Consider the following 21,109-nt stretch of genomic DNA (forward strand, 5'->3'; position numbering starts at 1 on the left):
CCTCGGGCGTTTTGGCGGAGTTGGGAGATGCGTTGCCTCCCTGACCTGGAGTTGGGGCGGTTTCGGGTGCTCCTAACAGCAGTCAAAAACTCGTGCATATTTAATAACTGGCGTGGCGCCATTAAAGCCAATTCGCTTTAAATACATACATAATTGATCGTAACGGGTCGTGAAAGACACTTGGCAACAGGCCACTGAAAATAAATGTTCATATACACACATACTAATGAAAAATAAAAATTCTCGAAAATAAACGGGACAATTCAACGGAGTGTATATAATCGATGGTGAAAAAGCATGCTCAATTTACATACTATGCAATGTCATTGCATACATCTAACTGCAAATTTTATTGAAAAAAAAAAAACCGGATCGAAAATACCCTCACTTTATACTAACGTACAGTCATGCATACATGACGAGTGAAGATAAATTCTATAAAATATAACATTAAATACAAAAAAGACAATTACGAGACCATTTTGACAAACCGAGGGTGGAGGTGGCTCCTACAATATAAAGCAAACCAAGTGCAATCAATTAAGTCATTTTAATCATGCATACATGTTATGGAATCGCATTTACGATGGAATCAGTAAGGAAGGCGGTCGGCATGATGTGTTGGTGCACAGTGGCTAGTCATTGTCGGCTGGGGCGGGTCCTTGCCAACCTTACTGTTCCTGCGCCATAAACAGAAAAATGTTCCTATCATGCCTATCAAAACGAGCAGCTGTCAAATTCAAAAAACCTGGCAGAAGCGCAGAGACCGACTCAAAACGCTTATCAATACAAAATAAAACAACATCCGGCTGAACCGGATGTCACGGACAGACCGTTAACATTCCAAAAATTTAAATTCAAATTCAAAAAAAAAAAACTGACGCAAAAAATACTACCGAACCGGACATGGCCGGTTACTAACGCTGAAAATCAAATTCAAAAAAAAACCGCTGAAAAACCAAACAATAACAAAAAAGCTGAAAAAAATTAAAAATAAAAAGAAAAGGGCCGAATATACATAGGGGGCGCCGCGGGTGGTGTTGCGACGCCCGGTGCTTATATCCCACCCTCAAATAACCATGGCCACCGACGCACCTAAAATTTCGGTGGCCCCTTACCTGCCTTACCTTATGCCTTCTAAATAATTGGCGACGCCAGCATTCCCATTTCAATTACAAATTTATTTATAATTCATCATTTATAAAAAAAAAATTTATATGAAGATGTATATATATACTACTCGATCCTGAGTTTTATCTAAATTTGTTTTCTTCAAAATAAGGTATACGCATTAAGTTATAGAGAAAAATGTGATAAAATGCTTGTTTAAGAGGTACAAGAAATAATTTCAAACAAAGAAATTTGTACATAAGTATCTATTTGATAGAGTTCATTTCGATCCCGGTATTAAGAAACATGAATAGTAAATATTAACTTTGTACAGCCAAAGTAATAATTCCTTTTTGGGGCTTTAGACGTTTTTAAATGGTTCTAAACAAGTTTGGTTGCAAGTTTATTGCAGCTTTTCAAATAAATGATCCTTCTTTTACTAGTAAAAGGTGTTTAATATCTTTAACTGCTATTCTTTTGTTCGCAGCTGTATGTACATATAACACTTTTTTTTTTCTGGTTAAGTATAGTTTAATCTTTTACAGTATCGTTGTTTTTGGTTCAAAGGCTTTCTAATTTGCACTGGGTGGTATTTACATATATAGATACATCATATCAAAATTTGAGGAAAACGCAATTCCGAAAAATCTGCTGGTTAGGGCCTGCCTCTATGAATTAAGCTAACAATATATGTAATGTAATAATTTGTTTAATAATAGTATTTTACAATTTTTAATCATGGTGAATTTACGTACAAAAATACAAAAACCCAATGCACTAATTTTTGGTATTGTTTAAAGTTTTTTTAAGTAGTATAAATGTATCAGCAGTGAAATACTTTAGGAAAATATAACTAAATTTGATAACATTGTTGCTGCTGTTGCTCTGGTTTACAGGTCATTTGCTGAAAAGAATGTGTAATTCATCTAAATGCTCTTTCGCGTTTATTTCCATACTGCTGAATAGATTTTAATTTCATAGGTATGCTTGTACATAGCAAATAACGTGGAAACCAAGCGACGCACACTGGAGTAAAAAAAAATACCTTAAAAATAGTTGTAGTTATTTGGCTCAAAATTCCTATAGTAGATCGTAGATCGCATTACAGAATTTGCAGACTTCTTAACATTTACATTTTATATATTCATTTCTAGATATTCTTGCGTTCCACTCGAAAACGTCTACGCCAATATGCTGGAAGTTTTTTTTAAAACCGGACATTCTTTTTTTTTTGTTGGGTATACTAAATTTGGTGTTCGCTTTCTTTCTTCTACATGTATGTAAATGCATATATTTAAGTTAATTATATATACAGATGTATGAACCGCGTTTAAATAGTTGTTTCTCTAAATGTTTTCCTTTTTTTTTTTTAAACCAACATTATTTTATTTTAACAATTGCGCTAATGGTTTGAATTCTGACCGGACTTCCTACACATTCATAGGGTACATAAACGCACGACCCATAACCAAAAGGCAAGCATTAGCGCCCAAAGATGCGTCCGCGCTTTTAAGCACAAAAAAAAGGAACTGACTCACCCAGTAGGCCGGCGTTGATGGTTGTTTCACTCTGGTCTGAGGTGATCGAGCGGACCTGGTGGCAGGGCAACTTCGTGTGGACCTTTACCTTCTGGATGACTTTGTGCTAAATTGGGCGTTCGCTGTATTACGCTGCAGCGTACTGCTGGCCCTGGAGGCGGATGGGGTGTTGGACGCTTTCCAAAGGTGGTGGTGTACTTCGCAAACGTAGAGAAAGAGGTCTATCTTCGAGTATCAAGGCTTCTCCTCACAATTAGTTAGTGCCGTCCGAATCCGAGTCGGAATCCCTAGAACTTTCCTCACTAGGTTTGACTTGGAAGCGCTGACTTACTACTTCAGCTGGATATTTGGATATTCTTGTAAGGGTTATTACCACTAGTTCCTCGGCATTTTGCTGATTGTTCTTTGGCCTTTTAAATGACCTTCTTCCTTGTTTTCCAAAATTTTTCCCACGTTTTTCTCGGTCAGTGCCGGAAACTCAATCAATTCTTTTTATTTTTCTCGGTTTCGAATAGCGTTTTAATATTTGATTTGTACGGATTTAAAAAAAGTATATAAATCGTTGATACGATAAGACTTGGCAAAAGCAAACACGTTATGGTCTAGCTCCGTTCATCAGCGTGGCAAATCCAAAAAGGGAAAAAGCAAGAGCCGCGCGAAAAAACTTTTTGTCCGGAACTCGTGGTGGTTTTTTTTCTTCCTTTTTCTGTCTTCTAGTGATGGCCGGTCTGTCTGTTCCCTTCTTTTTCGATATTTTTCATCGCAACCCTTTCCACATCGCTAGGTGTGTTCCCATGAACACGCTCCCAAGTGGGTCGTAGCCGTAGACCGTAGCAGCAGACCGTAACAAACCTGCTTCGCTTTGAAGACCTGACGATGAAGCGAACAGGGAACCGGATCATCTGTGGGAAGCCATTGCCAGGGATCTCCGATGACAAGCAACGTGGGGCACGACTCACCCCTGAGATAAGAGTCTCAAAGTCCTACTACGAAGCTAGCCGGGCAACATGGGGCCATCAAAAAAAAAAGTTAAGTCAAATTTGGGAATTAATTCTGTTTCCTAGTTTAAAAGGGCTTTGCGGCAATTAGACATTTGTTATGGAGAACTCGTCAAAACTCCGAAAGGTTTCAGTGGTTATCGCCCCCACAAAAGGCAAGACAAAAAAAAAATAGACATTTTGATACGGAGAACTCGTCCAAACTCCGAAAGGCTAGTCCGACCTAAGCGTGGACTGCCAGGGTGTTCACGGTCCTCGGTGAGTACGCGTGTGAACAACCTATGAGGTCAGTGCTCGGGGAGAATACTGGGCGAGATGTCCCCGACCGCCAAAACGCCCAGACAAAAAAAAGGTCCAATTGGTGGGTGTATAAAAAAAATCAAATTGTAAATTGGCAAAAGAAACGTTTTCTAGTTCATTGCGGGCGAATGTCCGACGCGTGAAAGCGACCTATCAATTTCCCGTTTAGGTCCTCGAGATCATACAATGCGTTGCCTATTTTTCGAAGCACGCGACACTTCAGGTATTTGGGTAGGAATTTGGCATTAATGCCCTGTTTAAAATTACTTAAGGCAAAGTTTCTCCGAAAAACTTCCTGACCTTCCTTATAGTTGACGTGTCTAGAGCGCTTGTTATAGGTGGTTACTCCCCTATCTTTGGCCTGATCTAAATTTCTACGGATCTGCTCACGAATATTAGTCAACTTGTCAGCTCGGCTTACTACCTTGACCTGGTCTTCTCGAAGGCTGCCGAGTTTCCCTAAAATGTTGTACGTTGAGGCATGTTGGACCATGTTTTGGCCATATAACGCAAAGTATGGAGAACACTGAATCGCTGTATGAAAATCACTTCTCAAAACTGATAAAATCTCGGGTATATGCTTATCCCAATCAGTATGGTTAGGTTTATCTTTTAGGAAAATCCTAATCTTAGAAACAATTTCTCTGTTGACGCGTTCGGATGCGTTCGCTTGGGGAGAATATAGCCCCGTCCTCACGTGCGTCACCCCGTAGTTTGCAAAAAATTGGTTCATTTCCTTCGAGATAAACTGTTTACCATTGTCACTGTGAATAAACTCAGGGACCCCTACAGCCGGAAAAATTTCTGAAGCGAAGTAATTTATAACGTTAACAGTGGTAGCTCTCTGCATGGGCTTTAGCCAAACGTATTTTGAAAAATGGTCTAGTACTATGAAAAGAAATTGATTTCGCCGCTTAGATCTCGGATACGGCCCTAGAAAGTCGCAATACACCCGCTGAAATGGCCTTTCGGATTCAAAGGCACTCCCTATAGGTGGTCTCGACTGCTGATTGGTGGGTTTTACCGTTTTGCAGGTGTCACAACGCTGGACGTAGTCCCTGACGTCCTTAGCCTGCTGCGGCCAGAAGTACTTCTGCCTAACACGTTCTAAGGTTTTCAGCCATCCGCCATGGTAACTCCGGTTAGCGTCATGTGCTAATCTCACTGCTTCCTCAGTCAACCCTTTTGGCAACCATAAACGCCACAGCGAGTCTTCTTCCCCTTCCATCCCCTTACGAAACTTAACTCTTTTGAAAATTACACCGTCCACCACTCGTAAATCCGGAAGTGATTCCTCGTTTTCGGTGACGGTCCGAATTAAGTCTAAATACTCCTGGCTGGCAAATTCGGGAGAGACTAAGTCTATTTCTCCGGGTGTGGTAGTGAAAGTTAATTCGTCAACGTCAAAACGCGACAGCGCGTCTGGTACTACATTCAGGGTGCCCTTACGATGTTCCATTCTAAAATCGTATCTTTGCAGTAAGAGTGACCATCTCGCCAACCTCCCGCTCAAGTCCTTTTGTGTCATCAACCACTTGAGACTGGAGTGGTCCGTAATAATCCGAAAAGGTAATCCTTCGACATAGGGTCGGAAACGCTTCACGCTAATTATGGCTGCAAGACATTCCAGCTCGGTTACTGTATAATTGCGTTGAGCATTATTCAGCTTTTTCGACACGAATGCGATTGGATGCTCAGCGCCATCATCATCGACCTGAAACAATACTCCGCCAACACCTATTTTGGAAGCGTCACATTGTATCACGAATTCTTTGGAAAAGTCTGGTTGGGCCAAGACAGGCGCCGAACTCAAGGCTACTTTTAGTTTTTCGAACGCCTCTATAGCTTCAGGAGTGAGTTTAAACGGGCCTGCTGACTTGCGGAGACAGTCGGTCAAGGGACCTGCCAAGTCAGCAAAATTGGTAATAAATGCTCGGTACCAATTCGCCATGCCCACAAACCTACGCACTTGCCGAGGGGATTTAGGGATCGGGAAGTTTTGTATTGCTTCTACTTTTCCCGGATCCACTTTCAGACACCCGCTGCCTATCAAATACCCTAAGTAGCGTATTTCCTTCTGACAAAATTTACTTTTTTCCACATTTATTGTCAGACCTGCATCTCTCAAACAGTTCGCCACTTCCGCTAGCAATTTTAGATGATCCTCAAAATTAGTGCTACATACCATCAGATCGTCCAGGTAGACAAAGACGTTCTCTCGCAGACGCGAAGGGATCGCCTTGTCCATCAGCCTACTCATAGTCTGCGGTCCATTGCACAGACCAAATGGCATCACCTTGAAGTGGTACAGAGGCCTCCCCGGAACTGCGAATGCTGTTTTTTCCTTCGAGGACTCTGTCAATTTGATCTGGAAGAACGCGTCTTTCAGATCAATGCCACTAATAAAATGCGTATCTTTCAGTCTGCTCAATAAGCCGTTGATATGAGGCAGGGGGTACGAATCCTTCTTAGTCACCGCGTTGACCTTTCTCGAATCTATGCACAGCCTGACTTTGCCTGGTTTCCGGACCAGTACTACAGGACTACACCACGGGGAGTTGGATTCTTCTATAACTCCTAACTGTAGTAACCTGTCTAGTTCTCTAAAAGCTTCGGCTTGCCTCGGCGGCGAAAGAGGAAAATGCTTGCTTTTTATAGGCACAGCATCACCGGTGTCGATGTGATGCTCCACTAATTTAGTTTGCCCTAGGCCTAACTTCTCGTACGAAGGAAACGTCTCGATGACTTTTCGCAATTCTGATTTCTGTTCTGGTGACAATTCATGGAGGTTAAGTTCCTCTTCCTTTTCAAGCCTAGTCTCTAAGCACTCTACGCTCGGGAATATTTCGGGAGCTAACGCAAATGCTCTCCAAAAATCGACCCCGAAGTATGCTTCTTGGAGCAACGAGGGAACAAGGTAAAAACGAATAATCTTTGTGATATTTTTAAAAGTGACCGGTAGGGATACTGAGCCTAAAATTGTTTGCTTGTTGCCGCCCGCGGTATATACGAACGCATGTAAGGGCTGATATTCGAAGCCGTTATCCTCTAGGAATTCTACTCCATTTTTCCCTAAGATGGAGACGTTGGCTCCCGAGTCTAACAACCCTACAAGAAAACTATTTTTAATTCTAGCCTTTACTAAAGGCCTTTCGTCCTCTGTAAGCGTTAACGTGGTGGCTTGCAGCAGTCTACGCTCCTGTACTCTCCGGTGGTATCTCTTCCTACACTTCAAAATATTGTCCGATACCGGATATTGGTCAAAAATGGTATGTCTCATTTGTTCATACCTATCCTCCCTTTCTTTTAGGGTTGGGAAAAGTTGCGTTTGGCACGCGACATCCCTATGCTGGCGTCGCAGAATTTTGATTTGCTCGCCCATCGTGAAAGAGGACGTTCGACTCTCGGATTCAGAACTATTCGAATCGTCAGTACTATCGGGGAAGGTTATTATTACAGTCGAGGGTTCTTCTGCCAGGGTACTACTGCACCTCGGAAGCTCACCACCTCCATGCAGAGATTCGCCCTCTGGTTCAGCGCACGGGACGACGCCTCGAGCACTGGCTGATGTGGGAGCTATGAAGCCGAACGAGGTTCCCCCATCTTCTCGCTCGGGTACTGGTTTCCCTGCCTGCGATGGTCCCTAGGGCATTTAGGAGTGAATACACCCTTATACCCACATTTAAAACAAAAAGGACTTTTTATGGGTTCCTCGCAATATATATAGGAGTGCCCCATTCCCTGGCAATTCCAGCACTGGATTCCTGAGTAGTCCGGTCTTCTGCTGCGTCTATATTCCAGCGCCTCTATCTGCGGATCTATCTCGCCGTTCTCGCCTTCCATCGTCATGTCCGGGGTTGTCACTCGTGCCTCGCTTACATGCCGTCCTGGGTAATTGGCTCCCAGCAGCTTGCTCTCTTTCAGCACTTGTTCACCTCGGCGTGCTACATCGCGCAGATCATGGAGGTTCCTTACGTCCGCATTAAAAAGCATTAGCTTAAGGCTACTGTTGACGTTCCTTTTTATTATGTCAATCAGTAGAAGCTCTGACATCGGCTCCCTTAAGCGCGCGTTCAAGGAGATTATGTCCGCGTGAAACACGTCATAACACTCACTTGCCTTTTGCTTGCGCATGGAGATCTCCATCATGATCTCGTGGTCCGTTTTCAAGGTGCCAAACTCTCTTTTTAAGGAGTAGCACAAAAAGGCATATGTCGCATTTGGGTTTTGTTTTGTGAACAGCCAGTACCATTCTTCGGCTCGTCCCGAAAGGAATAAGTGGAAACTGGCCATTATTTGTTCGTCAGGGCATTGTGTGCGCTCACACAAGGTGTTTAATTTGAAGAGGAAATCGCTTACACTCCCAGTGCCGTCGAATGCGATTTTCCACTCCTGCGGTTTTACTGTTATGCTGCTTGGAGTCGGGTACATTGGCGGTACTACCGATGGCAATGGGTTACGGTCCATCCTGCTTGCGTTTCTGTGTTGCTGGTGTGCTTGCTGCGTGGATTCGAGAGCGGCGTTGAGCTGGGCCATGTTGGCTCTAATTGAGCCCATCTCTCTCCGCATTTCCTCCTGCGAAGCCTGGAACAGTTGGTGTAGCACGTCCACCCACGAGCCTCCACGAGTGGCTTCGTCCTGCATTCCTAGGAGGTTCGCCTGATCGCTGGTAGCGTCCCCAAAATTTCCAACCTCTTGATTTGGTGGTAAGGCACCCGCTCCATCTGGTGCATAGTTCGACACATTGGTCATTATCCCCGAGATGTTGTGGGTGTTTAGCAGTGATGCATTTAAATTGCTGGTGCTTACAGGTATGTCCAGTTTGTCGCGGTCGTCGTTCGGGCCCGAGCCTATATGCGTCCCCGCGGGATTTCCGTAGGATCCTCCTACTGGGGTATGCACCACCAAAGGACGCCTTGCTTTCGAAAAAGCCCCCCTATTAGCACCGCCCCGGTGCTGGTTCCCTCGTAAACTGCCCGCACTCTCGAACGGAGTGTTCCGGCCCGTTTGCCCGTAGGACTGGTTACGCGACATAATCCGTTAAAAAAAAAATTCTTTGTCAAATCCTAGTATTCGGAAAAAAAAAAAAAAAAAAAAAAAAAAAAAAAAAAAAAAACTTCTGTTCCCAGAAGATGGTTTGTTAAAGGAGGAAAAAAAAAGTTTATATATCTATATTAAAAAAAAATTGTGCGAGAATTAAGGCAATCATTTATCAATGATCGCACCAAAATAGAGAAAAAAAATTTCAAAAGCTGAAAGGAAAACGGTTAGTTATCTATAAATTTTATATGAACAATGTAGGTGGTGATGGGAACGCTGACATCCCATCACTAGAAGGCAGTAGGCCAGGCAAAAAAAAAATTTAATACAAACACATTCATACTTGGCCCTAGTGCTCCCAACCGCAATCGGGGGGGGGGGGGTCTTAAGGCCCCCCCCCCTCCGAGTTTGGTTGGGGCCACCAGGGTCCGCTCCAGGCACACACGAGTAGGTCTCAACACGCCCAGCCGCAACGCAGGGGCAGTCTCCAGGGGCTTGCCCCTGGGACTGGTTGGGGGTGTTGAGGCCTCCCGTCCATTCTCGCTGGACACCCCTCCTGCCTCTGCCGCAATGGGTGGAGCGGTTTCGAAACCGCTCCCCCAGTCTGGTGGGACAGGAAGGGGTGCCACTCTGAATCCCAGCCCAACCCATCACCCTCCAGGTGGTATTCCAAGCTACCACCTGGGACGTGGGATGAGCTGGGGTCCTCACTACACGCGCACACACATTCACCCTGGACAACACAAATTCGGCTAAAGGAAACAAAAAACTACTTTACAACAAAACCCCAATTTAGCGGACAATATTATTCCATAGCCGACTAACGGACAACATTCCGGGAAAAATAAAAAAAAACCCCAACTACAAAAAAAAATCAAGTGCGTGCAGCACTGCCTCATCGGGTGAAAATAAAAAAAAAATCCCGGAGACCGACGTGAAGTCCCGTGGCTCCGTCAGCCACTGCCCCCGATGACCAGCCCGGACAACCTGATCCGTCCAACCATCCCACCGCAACGTAGGTGGCAGCTTCTGTGGCTGCTCACTCGGACTGGTGGGATGGTCAACCTCACAGGTTGACCCGACTGACCCTCGCGGCCAGCGCCTCAGGTGCCACGTTGGGCGCCATCTGTTATGGCGCCCTCAGCAACTGTCATCGATGATCATTCTGGACAACTTGATCCGTCCAACCATCCCACCGCAACGCAGGTGGCTGCTCCTGCGGCTGCACACCTCGGACTGATGGGATGGTCAACTTCACAAGTTGACCAAAATGACCAGCGCGACAGCGCCTCGGGCACCAAATCCTACCGTTGGGCGCCATCTGTTATGGTATCGCATTTACGATGGAATCAGTAAGGAAGGCGGTCGGCATGATGTGTTGGTGCACAGTGGCTAGTCATTGTCGGCTGGGGCGGGTCCTTGCCAACCTTACTGTTCCTGCGCCATAAACAGAAAAATGTTCCTATCATTCCTATCAAAACGAGCAGCTGTCAAATTCAAAAAACCTGGCAGAAGCGCAGAGACCGACTCAAAACGCTTATCAATACAAAATAAAACAACATCCGGCTGAACCGGATGTCACGGACAGACCGTTAACATTCCAAAAATTTAAATTCAAATTCAAAAAAAAAAAACTGACGCAAAAAATACTACCGAACCGGACATGGCCGGTTACTAACGCTGAAAATCAAATTCAAAAAAAAACCGCTGAAAAACCAAACAATAACAAAAAAGCTGAAAAAAATTAAAAATAAAAAGAAAAGGGCCGAATATACATAGGGGGCGCCGCGGGTGGTGTTGCGACGCCCGGTGCTTATATCCCACCCTCAAATAACCATGGCCACCGACGCACCTAAAATTTCGGTGGCCCCTTACCTGCCTTACCTTATGCCTTCTAAATAATTGGCGACGCCAGCATTCCCATTTCAATTACAAATTTATTTATAATTCATCATTTATAAAAAAAAAATTTATATGAAGATGTATATATATACTACTCGATCCTGAGTTTTATCTAAATTTGTTTTCTTCAAAATAAGGTATACGCATTAAGTTATAGAGAAAAATGTGATAAAATGCTTGTTTAAGAGGTACAAGAAATAATTTCAAACAAAGAAATTTGTACATAAGTATCTATTTGATAGAGTTCATTTCGATCCCGGTATTAAGAAACATGAATAGTAAATATTAACTTTGTACAGCCAAAGTAATAATTCCTTTTTGGGGCTTTAGACGTTTTTAAATGGTTCTAAACAAGTTTGGTTGCAAGTTTATTGCAGCTTTTCAAATAAATGATCCTTCTTTTACTAGTAAAAGGTGTTTAATATCTTTAACTGCTATTCTTTTGTTCGCAGCTGTATGTACATATAACACTTTTTTTTTTTCTGGTTAAGTATAGTTTAATCTTTTACAGTATCGTTGTTTTTGGTTCAAAGGCTTTCTAATTTGCACTGGGTGGTATTTACATATATAGATACATCATATCAAAATTTGAGGAAAACGCAATTCCGAAAAATCTGCTGGTTAGGGCCTGCCTCTATGAATTAAGCTAACAATATATGTAATGTAATAATTTGTTTAATAATAGTATTTTACAATTTTTAATCATGGTGAATTTACGTACAAAAATACAAAAACCCAATGCACTAATTTTTGGTATTGTTTAAAGTTTTTTTAAGTAGTATAAATGTATCAGCAGTGAAATACTTTAGGAAAATATAACTAAATTTGATAACATTGTTGCTGCTGTTGCTCTGGTTTACAGGTCATTTGCTGAAAAGAATGTGTAATTCATCTAAATGCTCTTTCGCGTTTATTTCCATACTGCTGAATAGATTTTAATTTCATAGGTATGCTTGTACATAGCAAATAACGTGGAAACCAAGCGACGCACACTGGAGTAAAAAAAAATACCTTAAAAATAGTTGTAGTTATTTGGCTCAAAATTCCTATAGTAGATCGTAGATCGCATTACAGAATTTGCAGACTTCTTAACATTTACATTTTATATATTCATTTCTAGATATTCTTGCGTTCCACTCGAAAACGTCTACGCCAATATGCTGGAAGTTTTTTTTAAAACCGGACATTCTTTTTTTTTGTTGGGTATACTAAATTTGGTGTTCGCTTTCTTTCTTCTACATGTATGTAAATGCATATATTTAAGTTAATTATATATACAGATGTATGAACCGCGTTTAAATAGTTGTTTCTCTAAATGTTTTCCTTTTTTTTTTTTAAACCAACATTATTTTATTTTAACAATTGCGCTAATGGTTTGAATTCTGACCGGACTTCCTACACATTCATAGGGTACATAAACGCACGACCCATAACCAAAAGGCAAGCATTAGCGCCCAAAGATGCGTCCGCGCTTTTAAGCACAAAAAAAAGGAACTGACTCACCCAGTAGGCCGGCGTTGATGGTTGTTTCACTCTGGTCTGAGGTGATCGAGCGGACCTGGTGGCAGGGCAACTTCGTGTGGACCTTTACCTTCTGGATGACTTTGTGCTAAATTGGGCGTTCGCTGTATTACGCTGCAGCGTACTGCTGGCCCTGGAGGCGGATGGGGTGTTGGACGCTTTCCAAAGGTGGTGGTGTACTTCGCAAACGTAGAGAAAGAGGTCTATCTTCGAGTATCAAGGCTTCTCCTCACAATTAGTTAGTGCCGTCCGAATCCGAGTCGGAATCCCTAGAACTTTCCTCACTAGGTTTGACTTGGAAGCGCTGACTTACTACTTCAGCTGGATATTTGGATATTCTTGTAAGGGTTATTACCACTAGTTCCTCGGCATTTTGCTGATTGTTCTTTGGCCTTTTAAATGACCTTCTTCCTTGTTTTCCAAAATTTTTCCCACGTTTTTCTCGGTCAGTGCCGGAAACTCAATCAATTCTTTTTATTTTTCTCAGTTTCGAATAGCGTTTTAATATTTGATTTGTACGGATTTAAAAAAAGTATATAAATCGTTGATACGATAAGACTTGGCAAAAGCAAACACGTTATGGTCTAGCTCCGTTCATCAGCGTGGCAAATCCAAAAAGGGAAAAAGCAAGAGCCGCGCGAAAAAACTTTTTGTCCGGAACTCGTGGTGGTTTTTTTTCTTCCTTTTTCTGTCTTCTAGTGATGGCCGGTCTGTCTGTTCCCTTCTTTTTCGATATTTTTCATCGCAACCCTTTCCACATCGCTAGGTGTGTTCCCGTGAACACGCTCCCAAGTGGGTCGTAGCCGTAGACCGTAGCAGCAGACCGTAACACATGACGAGTGAATATAAATCCTATAAAATATAACCTTAAATACAAAAAAGACAATTACGAGACCATTTTGACAAACCGAGGGTGGAGGTTGCTCCCACAATGTAAAGCAAACCAACTGCAATCAATCAAGTCATTTTAAGTGATACTACCAGGTAGTAACAAATTAAACGGAAAACACTAAAGATACCAATCAACATACAACCAAGGAAATACATCACTGCCCAAGTACAACCTGGCGCTATAGCGGACACATAAATATCCGTGCCATCATCAATACTCACAAAACGAGTATTCAAAGCCCCAAAAAAAAAAAATGCTCCCGAGCTTCTCGACATAAATTTAAGCTGCAGACATTGGTGCTTTATTGGTAACCGTATCGGTAAGCTTATAACAGCTGATTCGACCAACCTTATGGGAATCAATGCAATCGATTGTTGGTGCTGCTAAGGTCGTAACCGTATCGTAGCCTACCAATTGGTTTTTGGTTTACGGTCGTAACGATAAACAGCTGATTACGTTAAGGGGGTATTAATGGTGACTTATAACCATAAAGCCATAACCAGATAAAACAGCTGATCGAACCAACCTTATGGAAATCAATGTAATCGATTAATGGTGCCATACCATAACGCTAACTCGGTTTTGATTTCCATAAGGAAGGTTCGATCAGCTGTTTTATCTGGTTATGGCTTTATGGTTATAAGTCACCATTAATTCGCCCTTTAGGGATACGACTACAGCGATACGACATACGGCACCAATGACTCCCGTTTTAATTTCTGTATGGACAGTATTTATACACTTGTTTTTTTTTACTTGTTACTTTTTTGCTGATTATATTGCTTCAATGACATTTAACTCAAAACTCATTATACATATAATTTTGTTTGCAATATTTTATTTTTCAACGAGACATCAAGAACACGGCTTCTCGCGAGATTCTCGAACTACTCGTAAGGCTCGTTAGATTCTCGAATCTCCAATTTCTCGTAAGGTTCGCGAGATTTTCGAATTACTCGTAATACTCGCGATCTTCTCGACTTTCAATTCAGTCGCTGCATTGGCAATATTCTATATATTTCGGGGTTTTTTACTTGTGGTTTTGCGGACATTTTGGCTTGTGCTCCAGAAGAAATCATAAGCTCTATATAAAACAGCAATGAATCGATTAAGTTGAATGTCGAGAAGCTCGCGGGCCTTGCGAGTAATTCGAGAATCTCGCGAGAAGGCGAGAATCGCGAGAAATCTCTTCTCGAACATGTTCGAGAAATCGTAAGCTCTAGTATATTCCAATGTATCGTCGGCATACATTACCGCTTTGGATTTTGATATCACTTTCTATATCATTTATGTAATTTAAAAACAGAATTGATCCTTCGGCACCCCAATATTCACATATGAAAAACTTGATTTTGTGTATTTTATTTTTGTGTTTACGATTTGACAGAAACTCCAACACATTAACAGAATTGACAACACTAATACACTCGCATATATTTTTCCATTTATTCGTATGGAAAACCATGGTGTGTATGTGTTTGCATACACGTATACACAATGTTTACATCAGGTTTGTCATGTCGCTTCTAACAACCTGATAGAAACTTTGCTTTACGCTGTGATGTAAATCATTGTGAATGATAACTAAGTGTGATATCTTAGCTGTCAAATGCCTGACAGGATGTTCAATCAAAGAGGATAAATATAAAGAAGATAAATATAAAAAGAGCCGTCACTCGTTATTTTTTAGGCATTTACTCGATGTAAACTGTGAGGTAGTCCATAGGGTATAAGTACAAGTGTGTTGACTTCTTTCTGACAGGCACTCGTTTAAGTGAGCATAACGGGAAAATCTGGGTTCCCATTGCTGTTTCTGTTGAAAACGGTCAATTAGGGTTCTGTGCAGAGACGTAAAAGATTGAAACAGGGTTTATGTAGTCACAAAAGTGTTGCTCCTGTTCCACAGCATTTTAACAAGGGACAACGTAGAGTTTTTCAAATTATTGTGAAACAACTTTTTAATTTGAATTTCTGTACCCAAGTTCACTATATTTGTGTAACACAAGAATCTGGAGGTAAATTCCTTAACTATGACAAACTGAAAAATGTACACTTATTGAAAACTCATTTGCACACACAATTTACACTTTGAATTTAGTTGTGTTTTTATGCACACAATTTTGAAACTAAAAACAAAATTTTCATTTGACAGAAAAAATTAAAAATATGCTTGCACTTACAGCACCATTTTATTTGCAAGAGACTTTTATAGCTACAAAAATTAAGGCGGATTTACACAGACGCTTTGGTTGTGTTGCATTCATTAATTCATCTGTCGGGCGAAGCATCGAAAAATTTATATAAATGCTTTGGTTGCGTGCCTACGCTTTGACAACGCCAGACGAAAAACAATGAAACGCCGTACGTTATCTTTTCTTTGAAGCGACCAAAGCGTTTATATAATTTTGCCGTTATGCATTTGTGTAAACAGCCTTAGAAGTGAACATTTTCCATGTTACAGGTGTGGCGCTTTATATTTTGACTCCAATTTAAATAAATTTTGCTTTCCGTATGTTTCCGCATTGTTGCAGGCTATTTCATCTGTAAATACTACAAATTTTATTAAACTATCAAATGCAACTCAGCTTGAAGTACTCTTGCGTACAAAAAATGCAACTCTAGACCTGAGATTTGCATCAGGTGAGCGAGGCTGTTTGTAGTTTTGACGTTTATCGCTTAGCTGACACACTTGTATAGGTACACTATGAGGTAGTCGCTACTTTTTTTTTGGGCGAGATGTTTATAAACATTGTTTACTATATAGTTTGGCAGCTTAAGTAGAGGTTATGTTGCGAATAGAGTGGAAGCTAGTGGACTAGGCAGTCGAATGTCATATAATGAAGGAATGGTGTTCGGAGATTTTTCAAAGTTAAAAAAAAAAATGATAAAAGCTTGAATATAAATAAAACTATTATTTTAATAACAACAAAAACGCCATATATATTCTGTATACATAAATTTGTAAGTATTATCTCACTTTAAAATTTGAATTAAATAATCTAAAGTTTTTTTTTGCAACTGAGTCGAGAACTGTGCGTGTGAATGTGCGAATTTTCACCGATCAGCTGTTAGTTGCGCTACTTGGTAAAATTTACAATGTTTATAAATGTCTTCTATACATTTTCATGGAGTATTTGTGTTTATTTTTCCGACTGCATTTAATTAATTATTTAATTCTCTTTCCAAAAAACACGTTTGCAAAAAGTGACAACACCACATGGATAAATCCATTGTAAATTTTACCAAGTAGCGCAACTAATAGCTGATCGGTGAAAATTCGCACATTCACACACACAGTTCTCGACTCAGTTGCAAAAAAAAACTTTAGATCATTTAATTCAAATTTTAAAGTGAGATAATCCTTACAAATTTATGTATACAGAATATATATGGAGTTTTTGTTGTTACTAAAACAATAGTTATATTTATATTAAAGCTTTTATCATTTTTTTTTTTAACTTTGAAAAATCTCCGAACACCATTCCTTCATTATATGACATTCGACTGCCTAGTCCACTGCCTTCCACTCTATTCGCAACATAACCTCTACTTAAGCTGCCAAACTATATAGTAAACAATGGATAAATCGGAGCTAATTCAAAAATGTCCCTCATAAAACAAAAGTAGCGACTACCTCACAGTTTACATCGAGTAAATGCCTAACCCCCAAGCGGGTTAGGGGGTCAGAATATACCCGCGGTAGGTATGCCTGTCGTAAGAGGCGACTAAAATACCAGATTCAAGGGGCTGTGTAGCGCAACCCTTCAGGTTGCCAGCGCAATATATAGCTTCTCCAAACCCAATTGTCAACCTCACCTATCCGCGGCGAATCCTGTTTCACTAGCAGACGAGGCTCTGGCGACCCCAAGCTCCTCAAGGAACTTGGGGATGGGGAGGGAGGGATGGCCTGAAGGTTTAACGTGGCCACATAAATCGTTCCCAAGATGGTCGGGCTAGCACTTTAATGATGCTGTGTTACCGGAGCGTACCGGATCTGTATCCGGCAAAGGACCATCACATCGATAACACTCCCCAAAGCCTTCGGGGAGCAACCTTATCGCTACAACAACAACAACAACAGTAAATGCCTAAAAAATAACGAGTGACGGCTCTTATTATATTTATCCTCTTTGTTTTGACGTCTATGCAGAAGATATCACACAGTTATCATTCACAATGATGTAAATTTCCATCACCCATATCTGTCAATTGATGCCTCAAATGACTGACAGCTGTCTAGCAGGGCCATACCTGTCAATTGATAACTCAAATGACTGACAGCTGTCTAGCAGGGTAGTCCGTAAACCAAAATAGCTGTTGTTGTTGTAGCAGTGCTTCGCCCCATCCAATTGGTGCGATCACAAATTGTCATCAATATCCTCTAACGGGAGTCCAAGGAAACTTGCCGTTTCAACAGGGGTGGACCATAATGAGAGGGATGTTAGAGGCGTTGGTTCCACATTACAATTAAAGAGATGGTGTTACAGTATTCAGATCGAAGTTGAGCTAGAGTGACTCGTGTTTCCCTGGGGAATGTGCGTTCCTCTTCCGCAAGTTTTGGGTACTGTCCTTTGAGTACTGGATTCACCGGGTAATTCCCGGTATAAAGGTCCGACGCCTCACTGAGGACCTGCTTGGGGAGTATTCTCACCTCATTATGTAGATGGTGTTCTGGGGATATAAGAAGACAGCCCGTGCCGATTGTGAGAGCAGTATTTTGGCAGGCCTCTAGCTTCTTCCAGCGAGTTGTTTTTAGGCTTGGCGACCATATAGGGGACGCGTAGCAAGCAATCGGCTGGCGAATTGCTTTGTAAGTAGTAATGACGTTTCCTTATCTTATCCCCAAGTACTGCCAGCAAGAGATTTGAGGACTTTATTACGGCTCTGAATTTTCGGTACAATTGCGGCTGCATGCTCACCAAAATGTAGATCTTGATCAAACGTCACACCCAAGATTTTGGGGTGCAGGACAATCGGTAGCGTAGTGCCATCGACGTGGATGTTCAAAATGGTCGACATTTGGCGTGGTGAAGAAACTGGAGAGATCAGGGAGGTAGCCCTTTATTTTGTTACATAGATCATCGATCTGTGCGCCTGGGCCTGTGGCCATTATTGTGCAGTCATCGGCGTAGGATACGATAGTAACTCCTGCTGGTGGCGAAGGTAGCTTTGATATGTAGAAGTTAAACAAAAGTGGGGATAGGACACCACCCTGTGGCACCCCTTGTTTAATTCTTCTTGGCTTTGATGCCTGCCGATCACGCAGATAATTTGCGGTCCACCTTTTAAGACATGGGGGAAGGGTAGACCCTTCCAGGTCTTGCAGTAACGTGCCATGGTTGACCGTATCCAAAGCTTTTGATAGGTCTAGCGCAACGAGTACTGTTCTATGGTGGGGCTTTTGATTTAAACCGCAATTTATCTGGGTCCTAATGGCATTTAGCGCGGTGGTGGTGCTATGGAGTTTTCTAAAACCATGGTGATGACAGGTTAGCTGCAAATTTGCTTTGAAGTAGGGGAGCAAAATGGCTTCAAGCGTCTTGGCTACTGGCGATAGGAGAGATATCGGTCGATATGACTCTCCTATGTTATCTGGTTTCCCAGGCTTTAGTAGCGGGATCACCTTGGCCATTTTCCATTTTTCGGGAATGACAAAGGTGGAAAGAGACAGGTTGAAGACATGTGCTAAATATTTGAAACCCTCTTTCCCTATGCTTTTAAGCATCGGCATGTCTATGCCGTCTGAGCCAACTGCTTTGGATGGTTTAGCATGACCGATGTCATCCTCAACCTCTTTGGCGGTGATGGCAATTTGTGACGCGTTGAATTTATGTTTATGTGCGTGTCTGTCGGCCCTCCGTCTATCTTTGTCGGCCGTAGAATGCAATACATATTGTCGGCAGAAAGCGCTCGCGGATTTTTTCGCATCCGACAGCACTTTGTCGGTAAAGGCGATGGAAATTTTGTCATTGTGCTTAAACGGATTCGATAGGGACTTTACGGTGGACTAAAGCTTACCTACACCGGCAGAGAGGTTACAACCACTTGGGTGCTCCTCCCATTTCGCCCGCTTGTGTTCATCCACAATCAATCTGATGCGTTGGTTTATATCCTATTTGCGGGTCGCCGGGATCAATCTGTCTTATAAGGTGACGTTCTCTCGCTAAATTTGCGGCCTCCGCCGGAAAGTGAGTCCGAATTTCGCGAATTCTACCGGCGGGAATGAAGCGAGCCGAGGCGGATTCAATGACCTTGCGGAAAGCACGCTCCCCTTGGCGGGCATCAGTCGGGATAGGGAGGGCAGCAAAGCGGTTGTCTGTAAAGGATTTGTATTCGTCCCACTTTCCTTTTTTAAAGTTTATGAAAGTGCGTTTTTCTGTGACGATGGAGTCGGCGGTACGCTCGAGCGAAATAAGTATAGGCGGGTGGTCGGATGCCAATGTTACCATCGGCTGCCAGTTGACGCAGTTTACCAGTTCTGCGCTCACGATTGATATATCCGGCGAACTGTGACAGCTTCCTACCATACGTGTGGGGCGTCTCCGTTTATTGTGCAGAACGTAGTTTCTTCTCTTTGATCCGCCAACATCTCACCCCTACTGTCCGCCCGCAAGTTTGAATGCCATAGATCGTGATGGGCATTGAAATCGCCTAAGATAATGCGATGGTTGCCAGTGAGTAAGGCGCTGATATTAGGGCGGTATCCACTGGGGCAACAGGTGGCAGGAGGGATGTAGATGTTGATGATTTCTAGGTTTGCATCGCCTGACCGGTCAGATAATCCTTGACGTTCTAAGATACTGTCCCTGCGGCCGATGTTGGGATCAAATATATAATATTGCACTGAGTGGTGTATGATAAACGCGAGGCCGCCTCCATTTCCGCTCTCGCGATCTTTCCTGTGGACATTATACCCAGAACAGGTCTGCAGAGCAGATCTTGCTGTGAGTTTAGTCTCTTGAACCGCAGCAATGCGGATGTTGTGCCTCTTCATGAAATCGATTATCTCCGCGATCTTCCCAGTTAATCCATTACAGTTTAACTGCAGGATTCTGAAGTGCAGGGGGGAGACGTCGTCACTCTGGGAGTAAGTGACGGGTGACTACGCCTGGGTTGTGGAAGGCTAGGACGCAACTGCTGTTGTGGCCCTGGGACTGGACGTCCTGGGGTAAGCATTGGGGTACCCGGTATATTTGGGTATGCGGCCTGGCAACATGGCGCAATGAAAACCGTCGGGGGTTGCCGTCGCGGAGACCAGAACATTTAGATAAGTGGCACCGTCCATGGCAGGAGCTGCATTGGGCGGATGTCGCAAACATATATATTCTGTGCTGGCAAACGGTGCAAAGGGAGGTAGGCACTAAGAGTCTGTTTCACACAATTGCTGTCGGAAAATACGGGGTAGGGGGAGAAGACGGGGAAGGGGCTGATGCTCGGCATTGCTCCCGACTCTACTACGGAGATTGTAGGTATGAGTCGGAGCAGCCGTATGAGTTGATGGCGCGAGCAGCAGTGGGTACTTATATCGGCTTGCTGAGCAGCGGGGCTGCTGGAAGGTAGTGGGGGGGGCGCTAAGGCGTAGACTACGGAACGCCCTAAGGCGTGAACAGCAAGGAGCCACAAAAGATTTATAGAAGTTACGTGGACGTCTGGTTTTGGGATCTAGCCCAGAACAACCTGTCCGATGCAACCATCCCTTACACGAGACACACTGACAAGAGTATGACCGTCCTAAAAAGATTATTTTCCGGCAGATGCAGCAAAACCATTTCTCAGGACCGGGGTCAGGAGACGGACCCGGATTGGGT

At 42.7% G+C, this 21,109-nt stretch overlaps 1 protein-coding gene across 1 annotated transcript in view; it reads left to right on the plus strand.

The window, feature by feature from the left end:
- The first annotated feature begins 13,246 nt into the window (after positions 1–13,246).
- The window catches only part of mdlc (RING finger protein mdlc), a 133,015-nt gene continuing 125,152 nt past the window's right edge, over positions 13,247–21,109 (plus strand). Inside the window, exon 1 of the mRNA XM_067789433.1 lies at positions 13,247–13,620. The gene's annotated coding sequence lies outside the window, so the exon portion shown is untranslated. The remainder of the gene's footprint in view (positions 13,621–21,109) is intronic.

Source organism: Eurosta solidaginis, chromosome 1 (genome assembly GCF_040869045.1).
Source record: "Eurosta solidaginis isolate ZX-2024a chromosome 1, ASM4086904v1, whole genome shotgun sequence".
Lineage (NCBI taxonomy): Eukaryota > Metazoa > Arthropoda > Insecta > Diptera > Tephritidae > Eurosta > Eurosta solidaginis.